Source organism: Schistocerca gregaria, chromosome 10 (assembly GCF_023897955.1).
Source record: "Schistocerca gregaria isolate iqSchGreg1 chromosome 10, iqSchGreg1.2, whole genome shotgun sequence".
Classification (NCBI taxonomy): Eukaryota; Metazoa; Arthropoda; class Insecta; order Orthoptera; family Acrididae; genus Schistocerca; species Schistocerca gregaria.
This window is the reverse complement of record NC_064929.1, coordinates 28,791,910-28,816,513: the sequence shown is the minus strand read 5'-3', so window position 1 is coordinate 28,816,513 and position 24,604 is coordinate 28,791,910. Positions and strand designations below refer to the sequence as shown.

At 46.8% G+C, this 24,604-nt stretch overlaps 21 non-coding genes across 21 annotated transcripts; all 21 read right to left on the bottom strand.

Annotated features, from left to right (window-relative positions):
• Window positions 1–1,414: 1,414 nt before the first annotated feature.
• On the bottom strand, window positions 1,415–1,487 carry Trnar-ucg (transfer RNA arginine (anticodon UCG)). The gene has a single exon. It is a non-coding gene; the product is annotated as a tRNA-Arg (tRNA).
• Window positions 1,488–2,907: 1,420 nt separating this feature from the next.
• Window positions 2,908–2,980, bottom strand: Trnar-ucg (transfer RNA arginine (anticodon UCG)). Its single transcript has one exon. It is a non-coding gene; the product is annotated as a tRNA-Arg (tRNA).
• A 1,429-nt stretch (window positions 2,981–4,409) lies between these two features.
• Window positions 4,410–4,481, bottom strand: Trnar-ucg (transfer RNA arginine (anticodon UCG)). Its single transcript has one exon. It is a non-coding gene; the product is annotated as a tRNA-Arg (tRNA).
• A 1,468-nt stretch (window positions 4,482–5,949) lies between these two features.
• Trnar-ucg (transfer RNA arginine (anticodon UCG)) lies at window positions 5,950–6,022 on the bottom strand. Its single transcript has one exon. It is a non-coding gene; the product is annotated as a tRNA-Arg (tRNA).
• An 895-nt stretch (window positions 6,023–6,917) lies between these two features.
• Trnak-cuu (transfer RNA lysine (anticodon CUU)) lies at window positions 6,918–6,990 on the bottom strand. Its single transcript has one exon. It is a non-coding gene; the product is annotated as a tRNA-Lys (tRNA).
• A 452-nt stretch (window positions 6,991–7,442) lies between these two features.
• Window positions 7,443–7,515, bottom strand: Trnar-ucg (transfer RNA arginine (anticodon UCG)). The gene has a single exon. It is a non-coding gene; the product is annotated as a tRNA-Arg (tRNA).
• Window positions 7,516–8,440: 925 nt separating this feature from the next.
• Trnak-cuu (transfer RNA lysine (anticodon CUU)) lies at window positions 8,441–8,513 on the bottom strand. Its single transcript has one exon. It is a non-coding gene; the product is annotated as a tRNA-Lys (tRNA).
• A 449-nt stretch (window positions 8,514–8,962) lies between these two features.
• On the bottom strand, window positions 8,963–9,035 carry Trnar-ucg (transfer RNA arginine (anticodon UCG)). Its single transcript has one exon. It is a non-coding gene; the product is annotated as a tRNA-Arg (tRNA).
• A 907-nt stretch (window positions 9,036–9,942) lies between these two features.
• On the bottom strand, window positions 9,943–10,015 carry Trnak-cuu (transfer RNA lysine (anticodon CUU)). Its single transcript has one exon. It is a non-coding gene; the product is annotated as a tRNA-Lys (tRNA).
• Window positions 10,016–10,467: 452 nt separating this feature from the next.
• Trnar-ucg (transfer RNA arginine (anticodon UCG)) lies at window positions 10,468–10,540 on the bottom strand. Its single transcript has one exon. It is a non-coding gene; the product is annotated as a tRNA-Arg (tRNA).
• Window positions 10,541–11,463: 923 nt separating this feature from the next.
• On the bottom strand, window positions 11,464–11,536 carry Trnak-cuu (transfer RNA lysine (anticodon CUU)). Its single transcript has one exon. It is a non-coding gene; the product is annotated as a tRNA-Lys (tRNA).
• A 449-nt stretch (window positions 11,537–11,985) lies between these two features.
• On the bottom strand, window positions 11,986–12,058 carry Trnar-ucg (transfer RNA arginine (anticodon UCG)). The gene has a single exon. It is a non-coding gene; the product is annotated as a tRNA-Arg (tRNA).
• A 919-nt stretch (window positions 12,059–12,977) lies between these two features.
• Trnak-cuu (transfer RNA lysine (anticodon CUU)) lies at window positions 12,978–13,050 on the bottom strand. The gene has a single exon. It is a non-coding gene; the product is annotated as a tRNA-Lys (tRNA).
• Window positions 13,051–14,363: 1,313 nt separating this feature from the next.
• On the bottom strand, window positions 14,364–14,436 carry Trnak-cuu (transfer RNA lysine (anticodon CUU)). Its single transcript has one exon. It is a non-coding gene; the product is annotated as a tRNA-Lys (tRNA).
• Window positions 14,437–15,853: 1,417 nt separating this feature from the next.
• Trnak-cuu (transfer RNA lysine (anticodon CUU)) lies at window positions 15,854–15,926 on the bottom strand. Its single transcript has one exon. It is a non-coding gene; the product is annotated as a tRNA-Lys (tRNA).
• Window positions 15,927–16,378: 452 nt separating this feature from the next.
• On the bottom strand, window positions 16,379–16,451 carry Trnar-ucg (transfer RNA arginine (anticodon UCG)). Its single transcript has one exon. It is a non-coding gene; the product is annotated as a tRNA-Arg (tRNA).
• A 1,404-nt stretch (window positions 16,452–17,855) lies between these two features.
• Trnar-ucg (transfer RNA arginine (anticodon UCG)) lies at window positions 17,856–17,928 on the bottom strand. The gene has a single exon. It is a non-coding gene; the product is annotated as a tRNA-Arg (tRNA).
• An 891-nt stretch (window positions 17,929–18,819) lies between these two features.
• On the bottom strand, window positions 18,820–18,892 carry Trnak-cuu (transfer RNA lysine (anticodon CUU)). Its single transcript has one exon. It is a non-coding gene; the product is annotated as a tRNA-Lys (tRNA).
• A 452-nt stretch (window positions 18,893–19,344) lies between these two features.
• On the bottom strand, window positions 19,345–19,417 carry Trnar-ucg (transfer RNA arginine (anticodon UCG)). Its single transcript has one exon. It is a non-coding gene; the product is annotated as a tRNA-Arg (tRNA).
• Window positions 19,418–20,324: 907 nt separating this feature from the next.
• On the bottom strand, window positions 20,325–20,397 carry Trnak-cuu (transfer RNA lysine (anticodon CUU)). The gene has a single exon. It is a non-coding gene; the product is annotated as a tRNA-Lys (tRNA).
• Window positions 20,398–21,417: 1,020 nt separating this feature from the next.
• On the bottom strand, window positions 21,418–21,490 carry Trnak-cuu (transfer RNA lysine (anticodon CUU)). The gene has a single exon. It is a non-coding gene; the product is annotated as a tRNA-Lys (tRNA).
• Between the last annotated feature and the right edge of the window lie 3,114 nt (window positions 21,491–24,604).

The window sequence follows — 24,604 nt, the reverse complement described above, 5'->3', positions numbered from 1 at the left end:
CAACTTATATACGACTCATCACGAAACGCTCACGCCCCTGAGGAATTGTGTTTTCGCTCCACACAGCCGCTGTCCCTTACTCTTTCCCACCCATTCGTTACATTCAACCTCTTACGAGACCGACCAAACATAGACAGGAAAACAAGAGCACACACTTTGCGCATTCGGAATCGATGGCAGGGTGTCCCTCGCCGCGTTTGCTACGATGGCCATTTGCTACTTCAGCAGAAGCGGCGGCAGCGACGACGGCGACGACTGCGAGAGGCTCTGAGATTTGTGAGAAATACGTCTATAAAATGTAATTCAGACTGCCTCGTCCCACCTTATGCCGTACTGCTTTGGCAAATGCTTTATCTGCACCATTCGCCTTAATCACATCTGAGAGTAATTCTTAAGAAAACGCCTGTCGCTAATTGTTCGTCATCACAGATACTGTTTGCTATACGGCCACGTTGCGCAACTGATTTCCAAGATTCGTCTTCCTCCTGTGAGGATGGATCTCACGAACCCTGGTTTACTAGACCAATGCTTTACCACTGAGCTAAACAGGCGCCGCCTAGCGGCACTTTTGCGTACTTCGTCCGTACGGTCGTCTGAATCATCAGACTTCAGCTGACAACACTTCATATTTTCGACTAATATTTGCAGCTATGGCGACCCATTACTGCTTGGCTACACATCTGACACGTAGCCGATGTTCTCTCCAAACTAAACCACCTGCACTTCAGAACATGACTTTCACACATGTCTACAAAATCACCTTCACCTTCAAATACAGTTTTCTTGCGACTGATGGAGACGTAGGCAAATTTTAAAGTTGCTATTTCCATTACATCACGTTAATCAGAAAATCGGTAATTTACATCTGCAGCGGAAAAAAGTTCCGTTCCGCCCAGCGTAGGGCTCGAACCCACGACACTGTGAATAAGAGTCTCATGCTCTACAGACTGAGCTAGCCGTGCTGCCTCCTTGGATACCTGCTGGGTAGCAGATCACACTGTACTCGTTTGGGTTGGGTGGTCCCATACAGAATCTCTCCATGCTGCCTAATGTTTTCGTAACGTCACACTCGTCACGTACTTCACTTTCATTTCATAATCATTTCTGAGGGGTAAAGGAATTGCATGACAATCTGCAGAGCTAGCGGCGTCAAAATTAACACACATACTTGATGTCACTCAAAAGCCGAACGAGTTACTTTCCGACGTTGTTTTAGATGTGCAAGTGCCATTAAAAGCTCGCGGTGAGGGCACTCTGCCGACCATTTCGCTAGTTAAAACCGGTCTTGTTGTGTGTGTTTCAGGCTCAAGACCATCTCCAAGCACAGAATGGTCAACAGCAACATTCAGACGGTTTCGTACTGCTCAATTGCTACATTAAAACGGTATGTTTATTTTTCAGAACTGGAAAAACACGACCGTGACAGGATTCGAACCCGCAATCTTCGGATCCGAAGTCCTACGCCTTATCCATTAGGCCACACGGTCACTGAAGACCAAGTACAACTTATATACGACTCATCTCGAAACGCTCACGCCCCTGAGGAATTGTGTTTTCGTTCCACACAGCCGCTGACCCTTACTCTTTCCCACCCATTCGTTACATTCAACCTCTTACGAGACCGACCAAACATAGACAGGAAAACAAGACCACACACTTTGCGCATTCGGAATCGATGGCAGGGTGTCCCTCGCCGCATTTGCTACGATTGCCATTTGCTACTTCTGCAGAAGCGGCGGCGGCGACGACGGCGACAGGCTCAGAGATTTGTGAGAAATACATCTATAAAATGTAATTCAGACTGCCTCGACCCACCTTAAGCCGTACTGCTTTGGCAAATGCTTTATCTGCGATATTCGCCTTAATCCCATCTGAGAGTAATTCTTAATAATACGCCTGTCGCTAATTGTTCCTCATCACAGATACTGTTCGCTATACGGCCACGATGCGCAACTGATTTCCAAGATCCGTCTTCCTCCTGTGAGGATGGAACTCACGAACCCTGGTTTACTAGACCAATGCTCTACCACTGAGCTAAACAGGCGCCGCCTAGCGGCACTTTTGCGTACTTCGTCCGTACGGTCGTCTGAATCATCAGACTTCAGCTGACAACACTTCATATTTTCGACTAATATTTGCAGCTATGGCGACCCATTCCTGCTTGGCTACACATCTGACACGTAGCCGATGTTCTCTCCAAACAAAACCACCTGCACGTCGGAACATGACTTTCACACATGTCTACAAAATCACCTTCACCTTCAAATACAGTTTTCTTGCGACTGATGGAGACGTAGGCAAATTTTAAAGTTGCTATTTCCATTACATCTCCTTAATCAGAAAATCGGTAATTTACATCTGCAGCGGAAAAAAATTCCGTTCTGCCGAGCGTAGGGCTCGAACCCAAGATCCTGTGAATAAGAGCCTCATGCTCTACCGACTGAGATAGCCGTGCTGCGTCGTTAGATACCTGCTGGGTAGCAGATCACACTGTATTCGTTTGGGTTGGGTGGTCCCATACAGAATCTCTCCATGCTGCCTAATGTTTTCCTAACGTCACACTCGTCACGTACTTCACTTTTATTTCATAATCATTTCTGAGAGGTAAAGGAATTGCATGACAATCTGCAGAGCTAGCGGCGTCAAAATTAACACACATACCTGATGTGACTCAAAAGCCGAACGAGTTACTTTCCGACGTTGTTTTAGATGTGCAAATGCCAGTCAAAACTCGCGGTGAGGCCACTCTGCCGACCATTTCGCTAGTGAACACCGGTCTTGTTGTGTGTGTTTCAGGCTCAAGACCGTCTCCAAGCACAGAATGGTCAACAGCAACATTCAGACGCTTTCGTACTGCTCAATTGCTACATTAAAACGGTATGTTTCTTTTTCAGAACTGGAAAAACACGACAGTGACAGGATTCGAACCTGCAATCTTCGGATCCGAAGTCCGACGCCTTATCCATTAGGCCACACGGTCACTGACGACGAAGTTCAACTTATATACGACTCATCTCGAAACGCTCACGCCCCTGAGGAATTGTGTTTTCGTTCCACACAGCCGCTGCCCCTTACTCTTTCCCACCCATTCGTTACATTCAACCTCTTACTAGACCGACCAAACATAGACAGGAAAACAAGACCACACACTTTGCGCATTCGGAATCGATGGCAGGGTGTCCCTCGCCGCATTTGCTACGATATCCATTTGCTACTTCAGCAGAAGCGGCGGCGTCGACGACGGCGACGACCGCGAGAGGCTCTGAGATTTGTGAGAAATACATCTATAAAATGTAATTCAGACTGCCTCGACCCACCTTATGCCGTACTGCTTTGGCAAATGCTTTATCTGCGCCATTCGCCTTAATCACATCTGAGAGTAATTCTTAATAATACGCCTGTCGCTAATTGTTCCTCATCACAGATACTGTTTGCTATACGGCCACGATGCGCAACTGATTTCCAAGATTCGTCTTCCTCCTGTGAGGATGGAACTCACGAACCCTGGTTTACTAGACCAATGCTCTACCACTGAGCTAAACAGGCGCCGCCTAGCGGCACTTTTGCGTACTTCGTCCGTACGGTCGTCTGAATCATCAGACTTCAGCTGACAACACTTCATTTTTTCGACTATAATTTGCAGCTATAGCGACCCATTCCTGCTTGGCTACACATCTGACACTTAGCCGATGTTCTCTCCAAACAAAACCACCTGCACGTCGGAACATGACTTTCACACATGTCTACAAAATCACCTTCACCTTCAAATACAGTTTTCTTGCTACTGATGGAGACGTAGGCAAATTTTAAAGTTGCTATTTCCATTACATCACCTTAATCAGAAAATCGGTAATTTACATCTGCAGCGGAAAATAACTCCGTTCCGCCCAGCGTAGGGCTCGAATCCACGATCCTGTGAATAAGAGTCTCATGCTCTACCGACTGAGCTAGCCGTGCTGCGTCTTTAGATACCTGCTGGGTAGCAGATCACACTGTATTCGTTTGGGTTGGGTGGTTCCATACAGAATCTCTCCATGCTGCCTAATGTTTTCCTAACGTCACACTCGTCACGTACTTCACTTTTATTTAATAATCATTTCTGAGAGGTAAAGGAATTGCATGACAATCTGCAGAGCTAGCGGCGTCAAAATTAACACACATACCTGATGTGACTCAAAAGCCGAACGAGTTACTTTCCGACGTTGTTTTAGATGTGCAAGTGCCAGTCAAAACTCGCGGTGAGGGCACTCTGCCGACCATTTCGCTAGTTAACACCGGTCTTGTTGTGTGTGTTTCAGGCTCAAGACCGTCTCCAAGCACAGAATGGTCAACAGCAACATTCAGACGGTTTCGTACTGCTCAATTGCTACATTAAAACGGTATGTTTCTTTTTCAGAACTGGAAAAACACGACCGTGACAGGATTCGAACCTGCAATCTTCGGATCCGAAGTCCGACACCTTATCCATAGGCCACACGGTCACTGACGACAAAGTTCAACTTATATACGACTCATCTCGAAACGCTCACGCCCCTGAGGAATTGTGTTTTCGTTCCACACAGCCGCTGCCCCTTACTCTTTCCCACCCATTCGTTACATTCAACCACTTACGAGACCGACCAAACATAGACAGGAAAACAAGACCACACACTTTGCGCATTCGGAATCGATGGCAGGGTGTCCCTCGCCGCATTTGCTACGATGGCCATTTGCTACTTCTGCAGAAGCGGCGGCGGCGGCGGCGGCGGCGGCAGCGGCGACGACGACGACGACGACGACGACGACGACGACCGCGAGAGACTCTGAGATTTGTGAGAAATACATCTATAAAATGTAATTCAGACTGCCTCGTCCCACCTTATGCCGTACTGCTTTGGCAAATGCTTCATCTGCGCCATTCGCCTTAATAACATCTGAGAGTAATTCTTAATAATACGCCTGTCGCTAATTGTTCCACATCACAGACACTGTTTGCTATACGGCCACGATGCGCAACTGATTTCAGAGATTCGTCTTCCTCCTGTGAGGATGGAACTCACGAACCCTGGTTTACTAGACCAATGCTCTACCACTGAGCTAGACAGGCGCCGCCTAGCGGCACTTTTGCGTACTTCGTCCGTACGGTCATCTGAATCATCAGACTTCAGTTGACAACACTTCATATTTTCGACTAATATTTGCAGCTATGGCAACCCATTCATGCTTGGCCACACATCTGACACGTGGCCGATGTTCTCTCCAAACAAAACCACCTGCACTTCAGAACATGACTTTCACACATGTCTACAAAATCACCTTCACCTTCAAATACAGTTTTCTTGCTACTGATGGAGACGTAGGCAAATTTTAAAGTTGCTATTTCCATTACATCACCTTAATCAGAAAATCGGTAATTTACATCTGCAGCGGAAAATAATTCCGTTCCGCCCAGCGTAGGGCTCGAATCCAAAATCCTGTGAATAAGAGTCTCATGCTCTACCGACTGAGCTAGCCGTGCTGCGTCGTTAGATACCTGCTGGGTAGCAGATCACACTGTATTCGTTTGGGTGGGGTGGTTCCATACAGAATCTCTCCATGCTGCCTAATGTTTTCCTAACGTCACACTCGTCACGTACTTCACTTTTATTTAATAATCATTTCTGAGAGGTAAAGGAATTGCATGACAATCTGCAGAGCTAGCGGCGTCAAAATTAACACACATACCTGATGTGACTCAAAAGCCGAACGAGTTACTTTCCGACGTTGTTTTAGATGTGCAAGTGCCAGTCAAAACTCGCGGTGAGGGCACTCTGCCGACCATTTCGCTAGTTAACACCGGTCTTGTTGTGTGTGTTTCAGGCTCAAGACCGTCTCCAAGCACAGAATGGTCAACAGCAACATTCAGACGGTTTCGTACTGCTCAATTGCTACATTAAAACGGTATGTTTCTTTTTCAGAACTGGAAAAACACGACCGTGACAGGATTCGAACCTGCAACCTTCGCATCCGAAGTCCGACGCCTCATCCATTAGGCCACACGGTCACTGACGACGAAGTTCAACTTATATACGACTCATCTCGAAACGCTCACGCCCCTGAGGAATTGTGTTTTCGTTCCACACAGCCGCTGCCCCTTACTCTTTCCCACCCATTCGTTACATTCAACCACTTACGAGACCGACCAAACATAGACAGGAAAACAAGACCACACACTTTGCGCATTCGGAATCGATGGCAGGGTGTCCCTCGCCGCATTTGCTACGATGGCCATTTACTACTTCTGCAGAAGCGGCGGCGGCGACGACCGCGAGAGGCTCTGAGATTTGTGAGAAATACATCTATAAAATGTAATTCAGACTGCCTCGTCCCACCTTATGCCGTACTGCTTTGGCAAATGCTTTATCTGCGCCATTCGCCTTAATCACATCTGAGAGTAATTCTTAATAATACGCCTGTCGCTAATTGTTCCTCATCACAGATACTGTTTGCTATACGGCCACGATGCGCAACTGATTTCCAAGATTCGTCTTTCTCCTGTGAGGATGGAACTCACGAACCCTGGTTTACTAGACCAATGCCCTACCACTGAGTTAAACAGGCGCCGCCTAGCGGCACTTTTGCGTACTTCGTCCGTACGGTCGTCTGAATCATCAGACTTCAGCTGACAACACTTCATATTTTCGACTAATATTTGCAGCTATGGCGACCCATTACTGCTTGGCTACACATCTGACACGTAGCCGATGTTCTCTCCAAACAAAACCACCTGCACTACAGAACATGACTTTCACACATGTCTACAAAATCACCTTCACCTTCAAATACAGTTTTCTTCAGACTGATGGAGACGTAGGCAAATTTTAAAGTTGCTATTTCCATTACATCACGTTAATAAGAAAATCGGTAATTTACATCTGCAGCGGAAAAAAATTCCGTTCCGCCCAGCGTAGGGCTCGAACCCACGACCCTGTGAATAAGAGTCTCATGCTCTACCGATTGAGCTAGCCGTGCTGCGTCGTTAGATACCTGCTGGGTAGCAGATCACACTGTACTCGTTTGGGTTGGGTGGTCCCATACAGAATCTCTCCATGCTGCCTAATGTTTTCCTAACGTCACACTCGTCACGTACTTCACTTTTATTTCATAATCATTTCTGAGAGGTAAAGGAATTGCATGACAATCTGCAGAGCTAGCGGCGTCAAAATTAACACACATACTTGATGTGACTCAAAAGCCGAACGAGTTACTTTCCGACGTTGTTTTAGATGTGCAAGTGCCAGTCAAAACTCGCGGTGAGGGCACTCTGCCGACCATTTCGCTAGTTAACACCGGTCTTGTTGTGTGTGTTTCAGGCTCAAGACCATCTCCAAGCACAGAATGGTCAACAGCAACATTCAGACGGTTTCGTACTGCTCAATTGCTACATTAAAACGGTATGTTTGTTTTTCAGAACTGGAAAAACACGATCGTGACAGGATTCGAACCTGCAATCTTCGGATCCGAAGTCCGACGCCTTATCCATTAGGCCACACGATCACTGACGACCACGTACAACTTCTATACGACTCATCTCGAAACGGCGACGCCCCTGAGGAATTGTGTTTTCGTTCCACACAGCCGCTGCCCCTTACTCTTTCCCACCCATTCGTTACATTCAACCTCTTACAAGACCGACCAAACATAGACAGGAAAACAAGACCACACACTTTGCGCATTCGGAATCAATGGCAGTGTGCCCCTCGCCGCATTTGCCACAATGGCCATTTGCTACTTCTGCAGATGCGACGACGACGACGACGACGACGACGACGACGACGACGACGACGACCGCGAGAGGCTCTGAGATTTGTGAGAAATACATCTATAAAATGTAGTTCAGACTGCCTCGTCCCACCTTATGCCGTACCGCTTTGGCAAATGCTTTATCTTCGCCATTTGCCTTAATCCCATCTGAGAGTAATTCTTAATAATACGCCTGTCGCTAATTGTTCCTCATCACAGATACTGTTTGCTATACGGCCACGATGCGCAACCGATTTCCCAGATTCGTCTTCCTCCTGTCAGGATGGAACTCACGAACCCTGGTTTACTAGACCAATGCTCTACCACTGAGCTAAACAGGCGCCGCCTAGTGGCACTTTTGCGTACTTCGTCCATACGGTCGTCTGAATCATCAGACTTCAGCTGACAACACTTCATATTTTCGACTAATATTTGCAGCTATGGCGACCCATTACTGCTTGGCTACACATCTGACACGTAGCCGATGTTCTCTCCAAACAAAACCACCTGCACTACAGAACATGACTTTCACACATGTCTACAAAATCACCTTCACCTTCAAATACAGTTTTCTTGCGACTGATGGAGACGTAGGCAAATTTTAAAGTTGCTATTTCCATTACATCACGTTAATCAGAAAATCGGTAATTTACATCTGCAGCGGAAAAAATTTCCGTTCCGCCCAGCGTAGGGCTCGAACCCACGACCCTGTGAATAAGAGTCTCATGCTCTACCGACTGAGCTAGCCGTGCTGCCTCGTTGGATACCTGCTGGGTAGCAGATCACACTGTACTCGTTTGGGTTGGGTGGTCCCATACAGAATCTCTCCATGCTGCCTAATGTTTTCCTAACGTCACACTCGTCACGTACTTTACTTTTATTTCATAATCATTTCTGAGAGGTAAAGGAATTGCATGACAATCTGCAGAGCTAGCTGCGTCAAAATTAACACACATACTTGATGTGACTCAAAAGCCGAACGAGTTACTTTCCGACGTTGTTTTAGATGTGCAAGTGCTAGTCAAAACTCGCGGTGAGGGCACTCTGCCGACCATTTCGCTAGTTAACTACGGTCTTGTTGTGTGTTTCAGGCTCAAGACAATCTCCAAGCACAGAAGGGTCAACAGCAACATTCAGACGGTTTCGTACTGCTCGATTGCTACATTAAAACGGTATGTTTCTTTTTCAGAACTGGAAAACGCGACCGTGACAGGATTCGAACCTGCAATCTTCGGATCCGAAGTCCGACGCCTTATCCATTAGGCCACACGGTCACTGAAGACCAAGTACAACTTATATACGACTCATATCGAAACGCTCACGCCCCTGAGGAATTGTGTCTTCGTTCCACACAGCCGCTGCCCCTTACTCTTTCCCGCCCATTCGTTACATTCAACCTCTTACGAGACCGACCAAACATAGACAGGAAAACAAGACCACACACTTTGAGCATTCGGAATCGATGGCAGGGTGTCCCTCGCCGCATTTGCTACAATGGCAATTTGCTACTTCTGCAGAAGCGGCGGCGGCGGCGACGACGACGACGACGACGACAGGCTCTGAGATTTGTGAGAAGTACATCTATAGAATGTAATTCAGCCTGCCTCGTCCCACCTTACGCCGTACTGCTTTGGCAAATGCTTTATCTGCGCCATTCGCCTTAATCACATCTGAGAGTAATTCTTAATAATACGCCTGTCGCTAATGGTTCCTCATCACAGATACTGTTTGCTATACGGCCACGATGCGCAACTGATTTCCCAGATTCGTCTTCCTCCTGTGAGGATGGAACTCACGAACCCTGGTTTACTAGACCAATGCTCTACCACTGAGCTAAACAGGCGCCGCCTAGTGGCACTTTTGCGTACTTCGTCCGTACGGTCGTCTGAATCATCAGACTTCAGCTGACAACACTTCATATTTTCGACTAATATTTGCAGCTATGGCGACCCATTACTGCTTGGCTACACATCTGACACGTAGCTGATGTTCTCTCCAAACAAAACCACCTGCACCTCAGAACATGAGTTTCACACATGTCTACAAAATCACCTTCACCTTCAAATACAGTTTTCTTGCGACTGATGGAGACGTAGGCAAATTTTAAAGTTGCTATTTCCATTACATCACGTTAATCAGAAAATCGGTAATTTACATCTGCAGCGGAAAAAAATTCCGTTCCGCATAGCGAAGGGCTCGAACCCACGACCCTGTGAATAAGAGTCTCATGCTCTACCGACTGAGCTAGCCGTGCTGCCTCGTTGGATACCTGCTCGGCAGCAGATCACACTGTACTCGTTTGGGTTGGGTGGTCCCATACAGTATCTCTCCATGCTGCCTAATGTTTTCCTAACGTCACACTCGTCACGTTCTTCACTTTTATTTCATAATCATTTCTGAGAGGTAAAGGAATTGCATGAGAATCTGCAAGGCTTGCGGCGTCAAAATTAACTCACATACTTGATGTGACTCAAAAGCCGAACGAGTTACTTTCCGACGTTGTTTTAGATGTGCAAGTACCAGTCAAAACTCGCGGTGAGGGCACTCTGCCGACCATTTCGCTAGTTAACACCGGTCTTGTTGTGTGTGTTTCAGGCTAAAGACCATCTCCAAGCACAGAATGGTCAACAGCAACATTCAGACGTTTTCGTACTGCTCAATTGCTACATTAAAACGGTATGTTTGTTTTTCAGAACTGGAAAAACACGACCGTGACAGGAATCGAACCTGCAATCTTCGGATCCGAAGTCCGACGCCTTATCCATTAGGCCACACGGTCACTGACGACCAAGTACAACTTATATACGAGTCATCTCGAAACGCTCACGCCCCTGAGGAATTGTGTTTTCGTTCCACACAGCCGCTGCCCCTTACTCTTTCCCGCCCATTCGTTACATTCATCCTCGTAAGAGACCGACCAAACATAGACAGGAAAACAAGACCACACACTTTGAGCATTCGGAATCGATGGCAGGGTGTCCCTCGCCGCATTTGCTACTTCTGCAGAAGCGGCGGCGGCGACGACGACGACGACGACGACGACGACGACGACGACGACGACCGCGAGAGGCTCTGAGTTTTGTGAGAAGTACATCTATAGAATGTAATTCAGACTGCCTCGTCCCACCTTATGCCGTACTGCTTTGGCAAATGCTTTATCTGCGCCATTCGCCATAATCACATCTGAGAGTAATTCTTAATAATACGCCTGTCTCTAATTGTTCCTCACCACAGATACTGTTTGCTATACGGCCACGATGCGCAACTGATTTCCCAGATTCGTCTCCCTCCTGTGAGGATGGAACTCACGAACCCTGGTTTACTAGACCAATGCTCTACCACTCTACCACTAAGCTAAACAGGCGCCGCCTAGTGGCACTTTTGCGTACTTCGTCCGTACGGTCGTCTGAATCATCAGACTTCAGCTGACAACACTTCATATTTTCGACTAATATTTGCAGCTATGGCGACCCATTACTGCTTGGCTACACATCTGACACGTAGCCGATGTTCTCTCCAAACAAAACCACCTGCACTTCAGAACATGAGTTTCACACATGTCTACAAAATCACCTTCAGCTTCAAATACAGATTTCTTGCGACTGATGGAGACGTAGGCAAATTTTAAAGTTGCTATTTCCATTACATCACGTTAATCAGAAAAAAGTTAATTTACATCTGCAGCGGAAAAAATTTCCGTTCCGCCCAGCGTAGGGCTCGAACCCACGACCCTGTGAATAAGAGTCTCATGCTCTACCGACTGAGCTAGCCGTGCTGCCTCGTTGGATACCTGCTGGGTAGCAGATCACACTGTACTCGTTTGGGTTGGGTGGTCCCATACAGAATCTCTCCATGCTGCCTAATGTTTTCCTAACGTCACACTCGTCACGTACATCACTTTTATTTCATAATCATTTTTGAGAGGTAAAGGAATTGCATGACAATCTGCAGAGCTAGCGGCGTCAAAATTAACACACATACTAGATGTGACTCAAAAGCCGCACGAGTTACTTTCCGACGTTGTTTTAGATGTGCAAGTACCAGTCAAAACTCGCGGTGAGGGCACTCTGCCGTCCATTTCGCTAGTTAACACCGGTCTTGTTGTGTGTTTCAGGCTAAAGACCATCTCCAAGCACAGAATGGTCAACAGCAACATTCAGACGGTTTCGTATTGCTCAATTGCTACATTAAAACGGTATGTTTCTTTTTCAGAACTGGAAAATACGACCGTGACAGGATTCGAACCTGCAATCTTCGGATCCGAAGTCCGACGCCTTATCCATTAGTCCACATGGTCACTGACGACCAAGTACAATTTATATACGAGTCATCTCGAAACGCTCACGCCCCTGAGGAATTGTGTTTTCGTTCCACACAGCCGCTGCCCCTTACTCTTTCCCGCCCATTCGTTACATTCGACCTCTTACGAGACCGACCAAACATAGACAGGAAAACAAGACAACACACTTTGAGCATTCGGAATCGATGGCAGGGTGTCCCTCGCCGCATTTGCTACAATGGCAATTTGCTACTTCTGCAGAAGCGGCGGCGGCGGCGACGACGACGACGACGACGACGACGACCGCGAGTGGCTCTGAGATTTGTGAGAAGTACATCTATAGAATGTAATTCAAACTGCCTCGTCCCACCTTATGCCGTACTGCTTTGGCAAATGCTTTATCTGCGCCATTCGCTTTAATCACATCTGGGAGTAATTCTTAATAATACGCCTGTCGCTAATTGTTCCTCATCACAGATACTGTTTGCTATACGGCCACGATGCGCAACTGATTTCCCAGATTCGTCTTCCTCCTGTGAGGATGGAACTCACGAACCCTGGTTTACTAGACCAATGCTCTACCACTGAGCTAAACAGGCGCAGCCTAGTGGCACTTTTGCGTACTTCGTCCGTACGGTCGTCTGAATCATCAGACTTCAGCTGACAACACTTCATATTTTCGACTAATATTTGCAGCTATGGCGACCCATTACTGCTTGGCTACACATCTGACACGTAGCCGATGTTCTCTCCAAACAAAACCACCTGCACTTCAGAACATGAGTTTCACACATGTCTACAAAATCACCTTCACCTTCAAATACAGTTTTCTTGCGACTGATGGAGACGTAGGCAAATTTTAAAGTTGCTATTTCCATTACATCACGTTAATCAGAAAATCGGTAATTTACATCTGCAGCGGAAAAAAGTTCCGTTCCGCCCAGCGTAGGGCTCGAACCCACGACCCTGTGAATAAGAGTCTCATGCTCTATCGACTGAGCTAGCCGTGCTGCCTCGTTGGATACCTGCTGGGTAGCAGATCACACTGTACTCGTTTGGGTTGGGTAGTCCCATACAGTATCTCTCCATGCTGCCTAATGTTTTCCTAACGTCACACTCGTCACGTTCTTCACTTTTATTTCATAATCATTTCTGAGAGGTAAAGGAATTGCATGACAATCTGCAGAGCTTGCGGCGTCAAAATTAACACACATACTTGATGTGACTCAAAAGCCGAACGAGTTACTTTACGACGTTGTTTTAGATGTGCAAGTACCAGTCAAAACTCGCGGTTAGGGCACTCTGCCGACCATTTCGCTAGTTAACACCGGTCTTGTTGTGTTGTGTTTCAGGCTAAAGACCATCTCCAAGCACAGAATAGTCAACAGCAACATTCAGACGGTTTCGTACTGCTCAATTGCTACATTAAAACGGTATGTTTGTTTTTCAGAACTGGAAAAACACGACCGTGACAGGATTCGAACCTGCAATCTTCGGATCCGAAGTCCGACGCCTTATCCATTAGGCCACCTCTTACGAGACCGACCAAACATAGACAGGAAAACAAGACAACACACTTTGAGCATTCGGAATCGATGGCAGGGTGTCCCTCGCCGCATTTGCTACAATGGCAATTTGCTACTTCTGCAGAAGCGGCGGCGGCGGCGACGACGACGACGACGACGACGACCGCGAGTGGCTCTGAGATTTGTGAGAAGTACATCTATAGAATGTAATTCAAACTGCCTCGTCCCACCTTATGCCGTACTGCTTTGGCAAATGCTTTATCTGCGCCATTCGCTTTAATCACATCTGGGAGTAATTCTTAATAATACGCCTGTCGCTAATTGTTCCTCATCACAGATACTGTTTGCTATACGGCCACGATGCGCAACTGATTTCCCAGATTCGTCTTCCTCCTGTGAGGATGGAACTCACGAACCCTGGTTTACTAGACCAATGCTCTACCACTGAGCTAAACAGGCGCAGCCTAGTGGCACTTTTGCGTACTTCGTCCGTACGGTCGTCTGAATCATCAGACTTCAGCTGACAACACTTCATATTTTCGACTAATATTTGCAGCTGTGGCGACCCATTACTGCTTGGCTACACATCTGACACGTAGCCGATGTTCTCTCCAAACAAAACCACCTGCACTTCAGAACATGAGTTTCACACATGTCTACAAAATCACCTTCACCTTCAAATACAGTTTTCTTGCGACTGATGGAGACGTAGGCAAATTTTAAAGTTGCTATTTCCATTACATCACGTTAATCAGAAAATCGGTAATTTACATCTGCAGCGGAAAAAAGTTCCGTTCCGCCCAGCGTAGGGCTCGAACCCACGACCCTGTGAATAAGAGTCTCATGCTCTATCGACTGAGCTAGCCGTGCTGCCTCGTTGGATACCTGCTGGGTAGCAGATCACACTGTACTCGTTTGGGTTGGGTAGTCCCATACAGTATCTCTCCATGCTGCCTAATGTTTTCCTAACGTCACACTCGTCACGTTCTTCACTTTTATTTCATAATCATTTCTGAGAGGTAAAGGAATTGCATGACAATCTGCAGAGCTTGCGGCGTCAAAATTAACACACATACTTGATGTGACTCAAAAGCCGAACGAGTTACTTTACGACGTTGTTTTAGATGTGCAAGTACCAGTCAAAACTCGCGGTTAGGGCACTCTGCCGACCATTTCGCTAGTTAACACCGGTCTTGTTGTGTTGTGTTTCAGGCTAAAGACCATCTCCAAGCACAGAATAGTCAACAGCAACATTCAGACGGTTTCGTACTGCTCAATTGCTACATTAAAACGGTATGTTTGTTTTTCAGAACTGGAAAAACACGACCGTGACAGGATTCAAACCTGCAATCTTCGATTCCGAAGTCCGACGCCTTATCCATTAGGCCACACGGTCACTGACGACGAAGTACAACTAATATACGACTCATCTCGAAACGACCACGCCTCTGAGGAATTGTGTTTTCGTTCCATACAGCCGCTGCCCCTTATTCTTTCCCGCCCATTCGTTACATTCAACCTCTTACGAGACCGACCAAACATAGACAGGAAAACAAGACCACACACTTTGAGCATTCGGAATCGATGGCAGGGTGTCCCTCGCCGCATTTGCTACAATGGCCATTTGCTACTTCTGCAGAAGCGACGACGACGACCGCGAGAGGCTGTGAGATATGTGAGAAGTACATCTATAGAATGTAATTCAGACTGCCTCGTCCCACCTTATGCCATACTGCTTTGGCAAATGCTTTATCTGCGCCATTCGCCTTAATCACGTCTGAGAGTAATTCTTAATAGTACGCCTGTCGCTAATTGGTACTCATCACAGATACTGTTTGCTATACGGCCACGATGCGGAACTGATTTCCAAGATTCGTCTTCCTCCTGTGAGGATGGAACTCACGAACCCTGGTTTACTATACCAATGCTCCACCACTGAGCTAAACAGGCGCCGCCTAGCGGCTTTTTTGTGTACTTCGTCCGTACGGTCGTCTGAATCATCAAATTCAGCTGACAACACTTCATATTTTCGACTAATATTTGCAGCTATGGCGACCCATTACTGCTTGGCTACACATCTGACACGTAGCCGATGTTCTCTCCAAACAAAACCACCTGCACTTCTGAACATGACTTTCACACATGTCTACAAAATCACCTTCACCTTCAAATACAGTTTTCTTGCTACTGATGGAGACGTAGGCAAATTTTAAAGTTGCTATTTCCATTACATCACGTTAATCAGAAAATCGGTAATTTACATCTGCAGCGGAAAAAAATTCCGTTCCGCCCAGCGTAGGGCTCGAACCCACGACCCTGTGAATAAGAGTCTCATGCTCTACCGACTGAGCTAGCCGTGCTGCCTCGTTGGATACATGCTGGGTAGCAGATCACACTGTACTCGTTTGGGTTGGGTGGTACCATACAGAATCTCTCCATGCTGCCTAATGTTTTCCTAACGTCACACTCGTCACGTACTTCACTTTTATTTCATAATCATTTCAGAGAGGTAAAGGAATTGCATGACAATCTGCAGAGCTAGCGGCGTCAAAATTAACACACATACTTGATGTGACTCAAAAGCCGAACGAGTTACTTTCCGACGTTGTTTTAGATGTGCAAGTGCCAGTCAAAACTCGCGGTGAGGGCACTCTGCCGACCATTTCGCTAGTTAACACCGGTCTTGTTGTGTGTGTTTCAGGCTCAAGACCATCTCCAAGCACAGAATGGTCAACAGCAACATTCAGACGGTTTCGTACTGCTCAATTGCTACATTAAAACGGTATGTTTGTTTTTCAGAACTGGAAAAACACGATCGTGACAGGATTCGAACCTGCAATCTTCGGATCCGAAGTCCGACGCCTTATCCATTAGGCCACACGATCACTGACGACCACGTACAACTTCTATACGACTCATCTCGAAACGGCGACGCCACTGAGGAATTGTGTTTTCGTTCCACACAGCCGCTGCCCCTTACTCTTTCCCACCCATTCGTTACATTCAACCTCTCACGAGATCGACCACACACTTTGCGCATTCGGAATCGATGGCAGGGTGTCCCTCGCCGCATTTGCTACGATGGCCATTTGCTACTTCTGCAGAAGCGGCGGCGGCGGCGACGACGACGACGACGAGAGGCTCTGAGATTTGTCAGAAATACATCTATAAAATGTAATTCAGACTGCCTCGTCCCACCTTATGCCGTACTGCTTTGGCAAATGCTTTATCTGCGCCATTAGCCTTAATCCCATCTGAGAGTAATTCTTAATAATACGCCTGTCGCTAATTGTTCCTCATCACAGATACTGTTTGCTATACGGCCACGATGCGCAACTGATTTCCAAGATTCGTCTTCCTCCTGTGAGGATGGAACTCACGAACCCTGGTTTACTAGACCAATGCTCTACCACTGAGCTAGACAGGCGCCGCCTAGCGGCACTTTTGCGTACTTCGTCCGTACGGTTGTCTGAATCATCAGACTTCAGCTGACAACACTTCATATTTTCGACTAATATTTGCAGCTATGGCGACCCATTACTGCTTGGCTACACATCTGACACGTAGCCGATGTTCTCTCCAAACAAAACCACCTGCACTTCAGAACATGAGTTTCACACATGTCTACAATATCACCTTCAGCTTCAAATACAGTTTTCTTGCGACTGATGGAGACGTAAGCAAATTTTAAAGTTGCTATTTCCACTACATCACGTTAATCAGAAAATCGGTAATTTACATCTGCAGCGGAAAAAAATTCCGTTCCGCCCAGCGTAGGGCCAGAACCCACGACCCTGTGAATAAGAGTCTCATGCTCTACCGACTGAGCTAGCCGTGCTGCCTCCTTGGATACCTGCTGGGTAGCAGATCACACTGTACTCGTTTGGGTTGGGTGGTCCCATACAGAATCTCTCCATGCTGCCTAATGTTTTCCTAACGTCACACTCGTCACGTACTTCACTTTTATTTCATATTCATTTCTGAGAGTAAAGGAATTGCATGACAATCTGCAGAGCTAGCGGCGTCAAAATTAACACACATACTTGATGTGACTCAAAAGCCGAACGAGTTACTTTCCGACGTTGTTTTAGATGTGGAAGTGCCAGTCAAAACTCGCGGTGCGGGCACTCTGCCGACCATTTCGCTAGTTAACACCGGTCTTGTTGTGTGTGTTTCAGGCTCAAGACCATCTCCAAGCACAGAATGGTCAACAGCAACATTCAGACGGTTTCGTACTGCTCAATTGCTACATTAAAACGGTATGTTTCTTTTTCAGAACGGGAAAAAGACGACCGTGACAGGATTCGAACCTGCAATCTTCGGATCCGAAGTGCGACGCCTTATCCATTAGGCCACACGGTCACTGACGACCAAGTACAACTTATATACGACTCATCTCGAAACGACCACGCCCCTGAGGAATTGTGTTTTCGTTCCACACAGCCGCTGCCCCTTACTCTTTCCCACCCATTCGTTACATTCAACCTCTTACGAGACCAACCAAACATAGACAGGAAAACAAGACCACACACTTTGCGCATTCGGAATCGATGGCAGGGTATCCCTCGCCGCATTTGCTACTTCTGCAGAAGCGACGACAACGAAGACGACGACCACGACCGCGAGAGACTCTGAGATTTGTGAGAAATACATCTATAAAATGTAATTCAGACTGCCTCGTCCCACCTTATGCCGTACTGCTTTGGCAAATGCTTTATCTGCGCCATTCGCCTTAATCCCATCTGAGAGTAATTCTTAATAATACGCCTGTCGCTAATTGTTCCTCATCACAGATACTGTTTGCTATACGGCCACGATGCGCAACTGATTTCCAAGATTCGTCTTCCTCCTGTGAGGATGGAACTCACGAACCCTGGTTTACTAGACCAATGCTCTACCACTGAGCTAGACAGGCGCCGCCTAGCGGCACTTTTGCGTACTTCGTCCGTACGGTCGTCTGAATCATCGGACTTCAGCTGACAACACTTCATATTTTCGACTAATATTTGCAGCTATGGCGACCCATTGCTGCTTGGCTACACATCTGACACGTAGCCGATGTTCTCTCCAAACAAAACCACCTGCGCTTCAGAACATGAGTTTCACACAAGTCTACAAAATCACCTTCACTTTCAAATACAGTTTTCTTGCGACTGATGGAGACGTAGGCAAATTTTAAAGTTGCTATTTCTATTACATCACGTTAATCAGAAAATCGGTAATTTACATCTGCAGCGCAGAAAAATTCCGTTCCGCCCAGCGTAGGGCTCGAACCCACGACCCTGTGAATAAGAGTCTCATGCTCTACCGACTGAGCTAGCCGTGCTGCCTCCTTGGATACCTGCTGGGTAGCAGATCACACTGTACTCGTTTGGGTTGGGTGGTCCCATACAGAATCTCTCTATGCTGCCTAATGTTTTCCTAACGTCACACTCGTCACGTACTTTACTTTTATTTCATAATCGTTTCTGAGAGGTAAAGGAATTGCATGACAATCTGCAGAGCTAGCGGCGTCAAAATTAACACACATACTTGATGTGACTCAAAAGCCGAACGAGTTACTTTCCGACGTTGTTTTAGATGTGGAAGTGCCAGTCAAAACTCGCGGTGCGGGCACTCTGCCGACCATTTCGCTAGTTAACACCGGTCTTGTTGTGTGTGTTTCAGGCTCAAGACCATCTCCAAGCACAGAATGGTCAGCAGCAACATTCAGACGGTTTCGTACTGCTCAATTGCTACATTAAAACGGTATGTTTGTTTTTCAGAACTGGAAAAAGACGACCGTGACAGGATTCGAACCTGCAATCTTCGGATCCGAAGTGCGACGCCTTATCCATTAGACCACACGGTCACTGACGACCAAGTACAACTTATATACGACTCATCTCGAAACGACCACGCCCCTGAGGAATTGTGTTTTCGTTCCACACAGCCGCTGCCCCTTACTCTTTCCCACCCATTCGTTACATTCAACCTCTTACGAGACCAACCAAACATAGACAGGAAAACAAGACCACACACTTTGCGCATTCGGAATCGATGGCAGGGTATCCCTCGCCGCATTTGCTACGATGGCCATTTGCTACTTCTGCAGAAGCGACGACAACGACGACGACGACCACGACCGCGAGAGACTCTGAGATTTGTGAGAAATACATCTATAAAATGTAATTCAGACTGCCTCGTCCCACCTTATGCCGTACTGCTTTGGCAAATGCTTTATCTGCGCCATTCGCCTTAATCCCATCTGAGAGTAATTCTTAATAATACGCCTGTCGCTAATTGTTCCTCATCACAGATACTGTTTGCTATACGGCCACGATGCGCAACTGATTTCCAAGATTCGTCTTCCTCCTGTGAGGATGGAACTCACGAACCCTGGTTTACTAGACCAATGCTCTACCACTGAGCTAGACAGGCGCCGCCTAGCGGCACTTTTGCGTACTTCGTCCGTACGGTCGTCTGAATCATCGGACTTCAGCTGACAACACTTCATATTTTCGACTAATATTTGCAGCTATGGCGACCCATTGCTGCTTGGCTACACATCTGACACGTAGCCGATGTTCTCTCCAAACAAAACCACCTGCGCTTCAGAACATGAGTTTCACACAAGTCTACAAAATCACCTTCACTTTCAAATACAGTTTTCTTGCGACTGATGGAGACGTAGGCAAATTTTAAAGTTGCTATTTCCATTACATCACGTTAATCAGAAAATCGGTAATTTTAATCTGCAGCGGAAAAAAATTCCGTTCCGCCCAGCGTAGCGCTCGAACCCACGACCCTGTGAATAAGAGTCTCATGCTCTACCGACTGAGCTAGCCGTGCTGCCTCGTTGGATACCTGCTGGGTAGCAGATCACACTGTACTCGTTTGAGTTGGGTGGTCCCATACAGTATCTCTCCATGCTGCCTAATGTTTTCCTAACGTCACACTCGTCACGTACTTCACTATTATTTCATAATCATTTCTGAGAGGCAAAGGAATTGCATGACATTCTGCAGAGTTAGCGGCGTCAAAATTAACACACATACTTGATGTGACTCAAAAGCCGAACGAGTTACTTTCCGACGTTGTTTTAGATGTGCAAGTGCCAGTCAAAACTCGTGGTAAGGGCACTCTGCCGACCATTTCGCTAGTTAACACCGGTCTTGTTGTGTGTGTTTCAGGTTCAAGACCATCTACAAGCACAAAATGGTCAACAGCAACATTCAGACGGTTTTGTACTGCTCAATTGCTACATTAAAACGATATGTTTCTTTTTCAGAACTGGAAAAACACGATCGTGACAGGATTCGAACCTGCAATCTTCGGATCCGATGACCGACGCCTTATCCATTAGGCCACACGGTCACTGACGACCAATGACAACTTATATACGACTCATCTCGAAACGACCACGCCCCTGAGGAATTGTGTTTTCGTTCCACACAGCCGCTGCCCCTTACTCTTTCCAACCCATTCGTTACATTCAACCTCTTACGAGACCGACCAAACATAGACAGGAAAACAAGACCACACACTTTGCGCATTCGGAATCGATGACAGGGTGTCCCTCACCGCATTTGCTACGATGACCATTTGCTACTTCTGCAGAAGCGGCGGCGGCGACGACGACGACGACGACGACGACAGGCTCTGAGATTTGTGAGAAATACATCTATAAAATGTAATTTAGACTGCCTCGGCCCACCTTATGCCGTACTGCTTTGGCAAATCCTTCACCTTCAAATACAGTTTTCTTGCGACTGATGGAGACGTAGGCAAATTTTAAAGTTGCTATTTCCATTACATCACGTTAATCAGAAAATCGGTAATTTACATCTGCAACGGAAAAAAAGTCTGTTCCGCCCAGCGTAGGGTTCGAACCCACGACCCTGTGAATAAGAGTCTCATGCTCTACCGACTGAGCTAGCCGTGCTGCCTCGTTGGATACCTGCTGGGTAGCAGATCACACTGTACTCGTTTGGGTTGGGTGGTCACATACAGAATCTCTCCATGCTGCCTAATGTTTTTCTAACGTCACACTCGTCACGTACTTTACTTTTATTTCATAATCATTTCTGAGAGGTAAAGGAATTGCATGACAATCTGCAGAGTTAGCGGCGTCAAAATTAACACACATACTTGATGTGACTCAAAAGCCGAACGAGTTACTTTCCGACGTTGTTTTAGATGTGCAAGTGCCAGTCAAAACTCGCGGTGAGGGCACTCTGCCGACCATTTCGCTAGTTAACACCGGCCTTGTTGTGTGTGTTTCAGGCTCAAGACCATCTCCAAGCACAGAATGGTCAACAGCAACATTCAGACGGTTTCGTACTGCTCAATTGCTACATTAAAACGGTATGTTTCTTTTTCAGAACTGGAAAAACACGTTCGTGACAGGATTCGAACCTGCAATCTTCGGATCCGAAGTCCGTTACTTTATCCATTAGGCCACACGGTCACTGACGACCAAGTGCAACTTAATACGACTCATCTCGAAATGCTCACGCCCCTGAGGAATTGTGTTTTCGTTCCACACAGCCGTGCCCCTTACTCTTTCCCACCCATTCGTTACATTCAACCTCTTACGAGACCGAACAAACATAGACAGGAAAACAAGACCACACACTTTGCGCATTCGGAATCGATGGCAGGGTGTCCCTCGCCGCATTTGCTACGATAGCCATTTGCTACTTCTGCAGAAGTGGCGGCAGCGGCGACGACGACGACGACGACGACGACGACGACGACGACAGGCTCTGAGATTTGTGAGAAATACATCTATAAAATGTAATTCAGACAGCCTCGGCCCACCTTATGCCGTACTGCTTTGGCAAATGCTTTATCTGCGCCATTCGCCTTAATCCCATCTGAGAGTAATTCTTAATAATACGCCTGTCGCTAATTGTTCCTCATCACAGATACTGTTTGCTATACGGCCACGATGCGCAACTGATTTCCAAGATTCGTCTTCCTCCTGTGAGGATGGAACTCACGAACTCTGGTTTACTAGACCAATGCTCTACCACTGAGCTAAACAGGCGCCGCCTAGCGGCACTTTTGTGTACTTCGTCCGTACGGTCGTCCGAATCATCAGACTTCAGCTGACAACACTTCATATTTTCGACTAATATTTGCAGCTATGGCGACCCATTACTGCTTGGCTACACATCTGACACGTAGCCGATGTTCTCTCCAAACAAAACCACCTGCACTTCAGAACATGAGTTTCACACATGTCTACAAAATCACCTTCAGCTTCAAATACAGTTTTCTTGCGACTGATGGAGACGTAAGCAAATTTTAAAGTTGCTATTTCCATTACATCACGTTAATCAGAAAATCGGTAATTTACATCTGCAGCGGAAAAAAATTCCGTTCCGCCCAGCGTAGGGCCAGAACCCACGACCCTGTGAATAAGAGTCTCATGCTCTACCGACTGAGCTAGCCGTGCTGCCTCCTTGGATACCTGCTGGGTAGCAGATCACACTGTACTCGTTTGGGTTGGGTGGTCCCATACAGAATCTCTCCATGCTGCCTAATGTTTTCCTAACGTCACACTCGTCACGTACTTCACTTTTATTTCATAATCATTTCTGAGAAGTAAAGGAATTGCATGACAATCTGCAGAGCTAGCGGCGTCAAAATTAACACACATACTTGATGTGACTCAAAAGCCGAACGTGTTACTTTTCGACGTTGTTTTAGATGTGGAAGTGCCAGTCAAAACTCGCGGTGCGGGCACTCTGCCGACCATTTCGCTAGTTAACACCGGTCTTGTTGTGTGTGTTTCAGGCTCAAGACCATCTCCAAGCACAGAATGGTCAACAGCAACATTCAGACGGTTTCGTACTGCTCAATTGCTACATTAAAACGGTATGTTTCTTTTTCAGAACAGGAAAAAGACAACCGTGACAGGATTCGAGCCTGCAATCTTCGGATCCGAAGTGCGACGCCTTATCCATTAGGCCACACGGTCACTGACGACCAAGTACAACTTATATACGACTCATCTCGAAACGACCACGCCCCTGAGGAATTGTGTTTTCGTTCCACACAGCCGCTGCCCCTTACTCTTTCCCACCCATTCGTTACATTCAACCTCTTACGAGACCAACCAAACATAGACAGGAAAACAAGACCACACACTTTGCGCATTCGGAATCGATGGCAGGGTATCCCTCGCCGCATTTGCTACGATGGCCATTTGCTACTTCTGCAGAAGCGACGACAACGACGACGACGACCACGACCGCGAGAGACTCTGAGATTTGTGAGAAATACATCTATAAAATGTAATTCAGACTGCCTCGTCCCACCTTATGCCGCACTGCTTTGGCAAATGCTTTATCTGCGCCATTCGCCTTAATCCCATCTGAGAGTAATTCTTAATAATACGCCTGTCGCTAATTGTTCCTCATCACAGATACTGTTTGCTATACGGCCACGATGCGCAACTGATTTCCAAGATTCGTCTTCCTCCTGTGAGGATGGAACTCACGAACCCTGGTTTACTAGACCAATGCTCTACCACTGAGCTAGACAGGCGCCGCCTAGCGGCACTTTTGCGTACTTCGTCCGTACGGTCGTCTGAATCATCGGACTTCAGCTGACAACACTTCATATTTTCGACTAATATTTGCAGCTATGGCGACCCATTACTGCTTGGCTACACATCTGACACGTAGCCGATGTTCTCTCCAAACAAAACCACCTGCGCTTCAGAACATGAGTTTCACACAAGTCTACAAAATCACCTTCACATTCAAATACAGTTTTCTTGCGACTGATGGAGACGTAGGCAAATTTTAAAGTTGCTATTTCCATTACATCACGTTAATCAGAAAATCGGTAATTTACATCTGCAGCGCAAAAAAATTCCGTTCCGCCCAGCGTAAGGCTCGAACCCGCGACCCTGTGAATAAGAGTCTCATGCTCTACCGACTGAGCTAGCCGTGCTGCCTCGTTGGATACCTGCTGGGTAGCAGATCACACTGTACTCATTTGGGTTGGGTGGTCCCATACAGAATCTCTCCATGCTGCCTAATGT